The following is a 9,608-nucleotide window of genomic DNA, read 5'->3' as shown; positions in this document are numbered from 1 at the left end:
GGGGGGGGGCAAAAGAGCTTATGTTTTTCTTTCATTCTACTGATTACCAGGATAATGGCAATTTTCCCTTCCTTTGAGGTCTTAGCAAGGGAGGAGCATAGAGCTGCAGAGAGCTGCCATTTTCCTTTGCTACCTCATCTGTGGGGTGTAGTCCTTTTTAAATGTGCAAGTAGGAGCTGGTGTGCCTTGTTCTGTGAACTGTAGAATTTGAACCCTGAAAATTGGAGGTTCTTTAGTGGATGGGCAGCACTACTATCACCACAGTTTTGGTGTCTTTTTTTGAAAAAACTGTTGCCCCAGGCCCATGAAAAATATCCTTTATTGGAAATAATGGCAGACTGACTCGGGCAGGGGATTGTGCAAAGGAAGCTTCCTTCATTTTTTGAAAGGAAATAAACCACAGATCTCAGCAAGGAAGAATGGCAAATGCAGAGTTTTCAGTGGAATTTTTTTAAAAAATCAATTGTCAATCAGCATTGTAAGAGTAAAAAAAAAATGAAATGGAAGTGCGCAGGGTTCTTTTTTTAAATGCTGGCAGGGACCAGAGGTGTCTTGCTAGGTTGCCACTTGACCACCATTTTAGAAGTCAGTAGAGAGAATTGCAGTTGTGAAGACTAGACATGGGCATGAAACAGGGAAAAAACCATACAAGAAGTTCGTGTTTCGTCCCGTTTCACAAATCATGAACCATGAATTTTCACAAATTGGACCCGTTTCACAAAATGATTCATTAGTTTCATGACTCGTCAGAACCAGGAACATTTCAATGGCCGCCTTCACCCAGAGATGCTAGATAAAGACAAGCAAAGAATAAATAAGGGAGGACTCAGTCAACCTAGGCCCCAAGGCCAGGCACAGGCCTGAGGACAGGGGGGTTGGGTTGGAACCTGGAGGAAAAAAGGCACCCTCACCCAAAAGACCGTCCCAGCAAGCTCCCAAATCCACTCTCCCTCTCTTCCCAAAAACTCACCACTCCTCTCTTCCCAAAAGCTCCTAAACTTACTCTCCCAATTCCAGCAACAATTCCTCCCTCTCCCTCTGTCTACTGGAACTGAACCACAAGGCAGAGAGCTGGGCCTTAAATAAAAAATGCTCATAGAACAGAACAGAAGCTCTCTGGTGGTTGGTAGACAAACCTGGCCATCAGGGTTGGGAGGGATGAGATTGGTATTCCCATGGCTACAGAAGGCTCATCCCCTTAATCCCCTGCACCTTGCTGTATAGGGCAAACTGGGAGATCTCCAGTTGGCAGGGAGAGCTGTTTATCAGGGTTTTGAGGGCTAAGATTAGGATTTACAGGGCAATGAAAGGACTGCAGACTTTCCTAGCCTCCATTGCCTAGGGAATCTATAGATTGGTACCAACCTGTCTGGCATTATGAATTAACCATGAAGCTTATGAATTGGCCAAAAAAAGTCATGGATATTGTGAAAAATACGGCCCCACGAATCACATTTTCATGAAGCATGAAACAGCCCAATTTGTTACAAAATTTGAGTCATATTTCAATTTGTGCCCATGTCTAGTGAAGAGAGGGACCATCTTTGAGGGTATGTAAAATTTAATCACTTTGTTCAATCTGCTAGAAATTTCATGGGTCTTTAGATTAGAGGGAGGACTGTGTTCTGTGCTAATTTGGTGCTGTTTTCTTTATGAACAGCTGCCACAGACCACCATGTACGTTCCCCATTAAAAAAATGGTACCAAATGCCAGACAACATGGATTTGAATCTCAAACCAGTAACATCCTACCCAGAAATAAGCAATCATGGTATAAAACGGCCTCCCCGTTGTCCAGATCCAAAATTATAATTTATTTTCTATTTGTCACACACACACACCCTTAAACAATATAATGAAGTAATTTTACATCTAAATATTTCATTTTTGAGAATGTGAAGATCAAAGTGATAGCTACAATGTAATTTTTCTGTTGTGGCCTCATTCATATGAAATGGCCTGCCTGATGGGGTCAGGAAAGCTCCCACTCTCCTGGCTTTCTGCAAACCGTGAAAAACTTAATTATATAATACTACTGCATTCCTGTGCTCCACAGTGACTCAAAATGGGCCCGATCCATGGCAGAACAGGCCCACTTTGGGTGCTGCTGAGTGCAGGAGCATTCCTGCTCTCTGCAGCGCCTCAAAACGGGCCCAATATGTGCCAAAATGGGCCTGTTTTGGGGCACTGCAGAGTGCAGGAGCACTCCTGCACTCTGCAGCTGCTGAAAACAGGCCCGGTTTGCAATGGATTGGGCTTGTTTTGGGTGCTGCAGAGTGCAGGAGCACTCTCGCAGTTCACAGCGGCCCCGATCCAGGCCAAAACAGGCCCGATCCCAGTGACTGCCGTGCACAGGAGCGCGCTGCCCCACAGGGGAGCATGCAACGAAGGTGCGCACTCCCTGCTGCTCTGTTAAGTGGGAGCAGGGTGTGGGGAGCAGGGGCGGGGGATCTTCTGCCCCCACTGGGGGTCTGGGATCCCTAACTGGAAGCTTTCCATTCTTAAATGTCCCAGTCTGCCTGCCAGACATTCATATCTATATCTCCTCAACCTGCTCTCTTCCAACCAGATTGAGTTGATGGCCTAACCCAGCATTTCCCAACCTGTGGATCTCCACCACCCAAAAGTAGGTCCTGAAGCCTGTGGTAGTAGGCTGCAGGGCTTTTTGACATGTAGTGAATACATCATGCAAACACTTTGGCAAGTCTTTATCAGCACTGAAAGCTGTGTCTAAAAGGTAGGCTTGATTTCTGCTTTACAGGATCAACTGGAGCTGCCAGCCCAACTTCATCAATAACTCTCTTCTGCCTGTGCCTTTCAGGCTTGCCTCTCCAAAAGCTCAGAAATTCATGTCTAAGAGGGAAGGGAGCCTGGTGCTGTGGGGAAATGGTCTCCATCCAATAGTTTACCCCAAGATTCAATCATTGTGATTGTAGTCTCTGTGCGTTCAGGAATCCAGCTGCAAATGCTAGAGAAAAAAAAAAGGAAAGTGTTGGAAGAAGGAACCATCTGGCTCCAAGCACAGAGCTCTGAAGCTCTTGGTTAACTTAATGGATCTAGACAAAGCAAAAGTTTTTAACATTTTAACATCTGGGGTAGCTTAGAAATTCTCTCCTGCATTTTATCCACACAACTACCCTGTGAGTTAGGTTAGGCTGAGAAGATGTGACTACCCCGAGCTCACCCAGCTAGCTCGTTTGCCAAACGAGATTAAAACCTGGGTTTTCCAGATCCTGTTCTGATGCTCTCACTACTTCATCAAATTAGCAATGGTTTACCAATTCACACTAGAAGACGTGGCTTCTTTTATTGAGTCCAGCCATCTCGTTTTAGGTATTCTGCTTTTCCTACCTCCTTCCACTTTTTCTCACATTATTGACTTTTCCAGAGACTCTTATCTTCTCATGATGTGACCAAAGTACGATAGCCTCAGTTTTGTCATTTTAGCTTCTAGGGAGAATTCAGGCACGATCTGATCTAGAACCCACTTATTGGTCTTTTTGGCTATCCTTCACATCTGCAGAACTCTGCTCCAGCACCATATTTCAAATGAATCAATTTTCTTCTTGTCAGCTTTCTTCACCATCCAACCTTCACATTCATAAATAGTAATGGGGGATACCACAGTTTGGATTATCTTGAACTTGGTCCACAGAGAGACATCTTTAAGGAGATTTTCTAGCTCCCTCACAGCTACTCTTCCAAGTCCCAATCTTCTTCTGATTTCTTCATTGCAGTCTTCCCTTTGGTTGATGATTGAGCCAAAATCTTGAATGATTTCAATTTCCTCATTGGATTATGAAGTCACCCTAAATGAATTATGAAGTCTCCCTAATGATCATTCTGGGAATCGCCAACATCTGACCAAACATGCCCGCTGCAGTTAGACAGGCCATTGACTGATCTAGCTATCCTTGTAACCCAACACTAAACAACATAATCAAGGCTAAAAAATGGTTTACACTGGGAATCAATGAAAAGAGAATAACATATAAAGCATTATGACAATCCTCAGCAAACTTTGTATGGCAGGCTACTCTGCTCTAGAGTTTAAATGCCACCACAGAAAAGGTCGTTTCTGCATTTCTGCATTTTAAGAACTAAACAGAGCAGAACCTCTGCAAATAAGCAGACCTATTGAGGGCTGGAAGGACTTTATGATGAGTGTTTTAAAGATTAGTGTTAGAGGATTTCTTAGAAACCCAATTTAGAAATCCCCAGCTAGGGTCTGTCTGAGAGAATGAGAAATCAACCAAGGTTGTTAGTTTAGAAAATAGGTAGTGCTTTTATCAGAGGCAAATCAGACAAACAAACGTGCATAAAGAAACAAATGCAAAGTTCTATATTTTTATACATTGTATCAAGGCACCAAAGAACGATGGGCCCCTTATTGATGGAGCCATAAAGCCATAAATTATGACTTCCCTTCATTTGTTATCAATCCTTTTCTCATGAGGATGTGTCAAGCTGCCACCATCATTCATATCGAAAGAGGTAAGGATGAACAGAAAAAGGATATCTCCTGTTGTATAAGGAGAATGTCTCCAGCTAAAGAAACCATTTCCTGTTGTAAATGCAAGGTCAATTGGGAATGAAATATTCAGGTATGTGAAAAAGTCAGAGGAGCCAATCTCAGCTCACCCGTAAGCCTTTGCAATGGGAGAAAGGAGAGACGATAGTTTGCCTAACCAAAGATGTCTTATTCCTAAAATTTCACTAACAAATAGCATCATACTGAATTGAATTTGTGAATGAATTAACAACCAGTCCAGATAATTAGGAACTGCCCTGTCCAACTTCATTTCCTTATAAATGAACTCTACAAAAAACAACCGCGTTTGTACTGGGTCTTTGCTCCCTTTGCACTATTTGCAAAGCTCCCCCTTGTACTGTATGCAAAGCTGGGTCTTTGCTCCATTTGCACTGTCTGCAAAGCTCCCCCTTGATCTTTGCTTCCTTGTAACAAATTTGAAGCTCCATGGAAGACCTGTTTATCAAGCTAAATTGGGCTTAGATTGGGGTTTCCAGGGCAACTGCAGGAGTTCAGACAGAGTTCAGGCAGTCCCTGCCTCTATTGCCAAGGGAATTGATTGCAGCAGGTGCCAGACTGTCTGTCTTGATGAACGGCTGCCGAACGCAACGAACTAGGCTTGCAATGACCACCTGTTCATTTAGAATGGGGCCCTCACAAGCAGCTTGCTCACGAACAGCTGATCACAATGTTCATGGCTTTTTTTGGTTCGTATTTCTGTTCGTGCCCATCTCTAGTCTTGATTGAACTACTGAAGACTACAGAATATAAAGAGCACACAAGTTAGGGAAAACAGATCTTGCACAAAAGATTTTCAGCTACACAAAAGAAAATAAAAACAGTTGCTATCGTCTGTCCAGTGTCAAAAAGGGGGGAAACAAGCTTGGAATCCATGACCATGTGTCCCCACCATCCTATGAACTCACTGGAGGAGAGCAGTTTAACTGCTGCAGGCTCTTTTTGTATCCAATCTTTCTCAAGCAGGGGGAAGAGTGCTCACCTAAAACCCAGGCTACTTCCTATCTGGCCATGGCCTCCTGGTTCCTCTGGCATGTATCTCTCATCTCACGTATCTCTAGTTTTTTTTTAAAAAAAATTACCGGTGAGTACATAAATTTTACATAAATTCCCCATATTACCTAAATTATAACGACCCCCCTTCCCCCCTCCTTATAGACTTCCAACAGCTTTCCAACCCTTAACCCCTCTTATCATTTAAATTATTTTTAACTATATTCTTCTAAATCTTATATATATTGTATCCCTTATTCTAAGCATGTTCAAATTCTTCTATATCTCAGATTCTCTAATATATCAATTCTATTCCTAACTGTTTGACCTATCTATTTTTAATACAATCTTCTTAATAATAATATTAGCTTAGATTAATTAATAACTAAATTTCCCCATTAATGGTAAAGTTACTTCTCTCTCCCCTTTATAAAATCACAAATTAATAATTCTCAAACTGCCACAGTCCTCCTTTCACATCCCATTTTTTTTTCTAAATATTGTTTCAGTTTTCCCCAGTCTGCAAAATATTCTCCTGGATCCAGATCTTTCAGTTTTCTTGTCATTTTGTCCATTTCTACCATGTACAACAATTTGTAAATCCAATCTTCTGTTGTTGGTATTTCTTGCACTTTCCATTTCTGCGCGTACAAAAGTCTTGCTGCTGCAGTCATGTAAAATAGCAATGTTCTATACTGCATTGGAACATCTTCCATTCCCAAGTTTAGTAGCAGCAATTCTGGGTTCTTATTTATTTGGGTTTGCAAAACCTCATTAATTATTTCGATTATATCTCCCCAGTATTGCTTAGCTACCTCACAAGTCCACCACATATGATACAGTGATCCTTCATGCTTTTTACATTTCCAGCATTTGTCTGACATACTTGCATTTCCAAGTGCAATCTTCTTAGGTGTTAAATACCACCTATACATCATTTTGTATACATTCTCTTTAATATTGGTACAAGTTGAAATCTTCAAAGTGTTTTTCCACAAGTGTTCCCATGATTCCATTGTTATTTCTTTATGAAAGTTTATTGCCCATTTCACCATCTGGACTTTGACTGTCTCATCTTCCGTATACCATTTTAAGAGTATTTTGTATATTTTCGAAATGTCTTTTTTACCTTCTTGTAAAATCACTTCTTCTAACTCCGAGTTTTTCAATCTTATTCCTCCCTTTAAACAGTCCGAGTTGTATTAATCCCTGATTTGCCTATATTGAAACCATTCATAGTGAGGAGATAACTCTTCTTGTGTCTTTATTTTTAGTATTCTATGTTCCATCGACATTATCTCTTTATAAGTTAAACATTGTTGTTCATTATAGACAGCTCTCGGATCTATTACTTCATATGGTACCACCCATGAGGGGATGCCACTTTCCATGTAATTCTTATATTTCTTCCAGATTGTGAAAAGGCTTCTTCTGATATAGTGATGCAAAAACATAGAGTCCGCTTTAACTTTATCATACCACAAGTAGGCATGCCATCCAAACAATTTTTTGTGTCCCTCCAAGGCCAGCAATTTACGGTCTTTTAGCGTTATCCAGTCTTCTAACCAAGCCAGACAAATTGCTTCATAATATAATCTTATGTTTGGCAGTTGCAGTCCACCTCTTTCTTTCGAATCTTGTAATACTTTCATTTTCACACGGGGTTTCCTGCCTGCCCACACGAAGTCTGAAATTTTTCTTTGCCATTTGTCAAATTGTTTGAAGTCTCAGATAATTGGAATAGTTTGCAGCAAAAACATCACACGTGGTAACACATTCATCTTCACTGCTGCTATTCTTCCCAACCATGACAAATTTAATTTATTCCATTTTATCAAATCTCTTTCTATTTGTTGCCAGTTTCTCATAATTATTTTTAAATAAATCTATGTTTTTCGCAGTCAGCTCAATTCCTAAATATTTCACTTTGTTAGTTACCTCACAATCTGTTATCTACATTAATTCCTGCTGTTTTTGCTTCGTCATATTCTTACACAATATGTTTGACTTCTTTTTGTTCACATAAAATCCAGCCAAATCTCCAAATTCCTTTATTTTATCTATTATGTTTGGCATATTATATATTGGATCTTCCACTATCAACATTACATCATCCGCAAATGCTCTGACTTTGTAGGAATATTCCTTTATTTTTATGCCACGAATTGTATTGTCCTCTCGTATTTGGATCAACAAAATTTCCAAGATCAAAATAAACAACAATGGAGACAATGGGCAACCTTGTCTTGTACCTTTGCTTATTTTCAATTTTTTAGTCAAATCATCATTAACTACAATCGCTGCACACTGGTCTTTATAAATTCCTTTAACTGCTTGTATGAACTTTTCTCCCATTTGCAGCTCAAATATCTCTAGTTTAATGTGGAACGAGAAGACTAGAACAGCACACAATTATTTATCACAAGTTGTCAGTTTCCCCAATCATCAGATGAAGGAGAGGTGTCAAGTGGAACAAGTGGCATCTCAATTGCCCTGCTCTTCCCAACTCTCCTGGCAAACTCAGAGCTTTATTATGAAATGGTGAATCAGAGGCCAGTTTGATTTTAAAGACCCTGGGCATGATTCATAACTGCTGCAGCCAATATCCCCTTACACCCTTCCATTATTGGGAAGTGTCTTCGACGTCCATGCCATCACAATACATGTCCTTACTGTCGTTGCCATGGCAATGACCAGTTCTACATCATTAGTTCCAACATCCTCTTTAAGAAACCCAAACAAAAGTAGACAGTCAGGGTGATGCATTGTGTCAGACTAGGAATCCCACTCTGCCATAGAAGCTCACTGGGTGACCTTGGGCCAGTTGTACAACCTCAGCCTAACTTATTTCACATTGATGTTGTGAGGATAAAATGGAGGATAGGAGAATGGTGTAAACTACTTTGGGCTCCCATTGGGGAAACAGGGAGGTTATGAAAGAAGGGAGTAAAATAAATAAAGTACTTTGGGATTCATTGCTAATTCATTTCCCCAAAGGATTATATAAATCCTTTTTGCAAAAAGGTGTGATTAATAGGCAATATCAAACTATATGCGTTGTCAGCATTGGAATTGCTAACATTCTACTGCATCTGAATTATGAATATTGTTTAAATTTCAGATACCATCTCGACTTAATTGGGCTGGATCTAGCCATCTTCTAAGTAATCTTCCTCCAACTTAAGTGGCCCTTCCTCCAACAGAAGGGCCACTTAATTTGGTGAATGACTCCATAGACTCAAGATTGGTTTCAAACTTGAGTCCAATGGAAAGGGGGAAATAAATATTTTAATAAATGAATATATTTTGCTCAGTAAAGTGGTAGGATAGAGGTAGGATTCTTCTATTAATTTCCCCAAACGTTTCATCTTCATTCCTACTCTTTCTGAGACCTCTAATACTTTCAAGGTTTTTCAGTATTTGAAAAGATGTTAATTAAAGGGTATCTTTTATGTTTGCGTTTTTTTAAAAAAAGCATATTCTTCCTAGAACTGTATATGTTAGTCTTGTTTGTGAAACTTGGCATACGTGAATTGGTTAGCATTACCTCCTGTTCTACAGGCTCCATTCCATATGGCAAAGTTTGGTTTTCAATGAGGGGGCCATTGTCATGACTGGACCCTCCAGTCTTGCCATCAATTGATAAATATGTTAAGTGTTCTGTATGATTTGTACACCATTGCTCAACTTTCAGCTCAGATGCCAGATGCTGGTTTTGCTGTTATCTCTAGTATGCGAAATGACCTTCAGTAGAAAGACTTGCCTGTCCCTGTATAATCTTAGGTTCTTCCCACTTATCTGCACTGAGTTGGTTCTCATAAAAACTGTGAATGCTAAAATAGTTTACTATAAGGGAGGAGGGAAAGAGTAATCATTCCCTTTTAACAAAGTGATTTTCCAGAATGTACCATTCTTGCCAACTTTTGCCTTCGGGCTAGAAGCTGTTTGATTGTACCTATGCTTAGAATTTGACCTTTGGATAAAGCCTTATCATCCCAGACCCGCTTGTTGTGAGGTGCTCCAAGGGTACTTCTAACATGGATAGACACCTGACTTTAAATCTCTC

The sequence above is a fragment of the Eublepharis macularius genome, chromosome 12 (assembly GCF_028583425.1).
Source record: "Eublepharis macularius isolate TG4126 chromosome 12, MPM_Emac_v1.0, whole genome shotgun sequence".
Taxonomy (NCBI): domain Eukaryota; kingdom Metazoa; phylum Chordata; class Lepidosauria; order Squamata; family Eublepharidae; genus Eublepharis; species Eublepharis macularius.
This window is presented reverse-complemented; position numbering follows the sequence as displayed.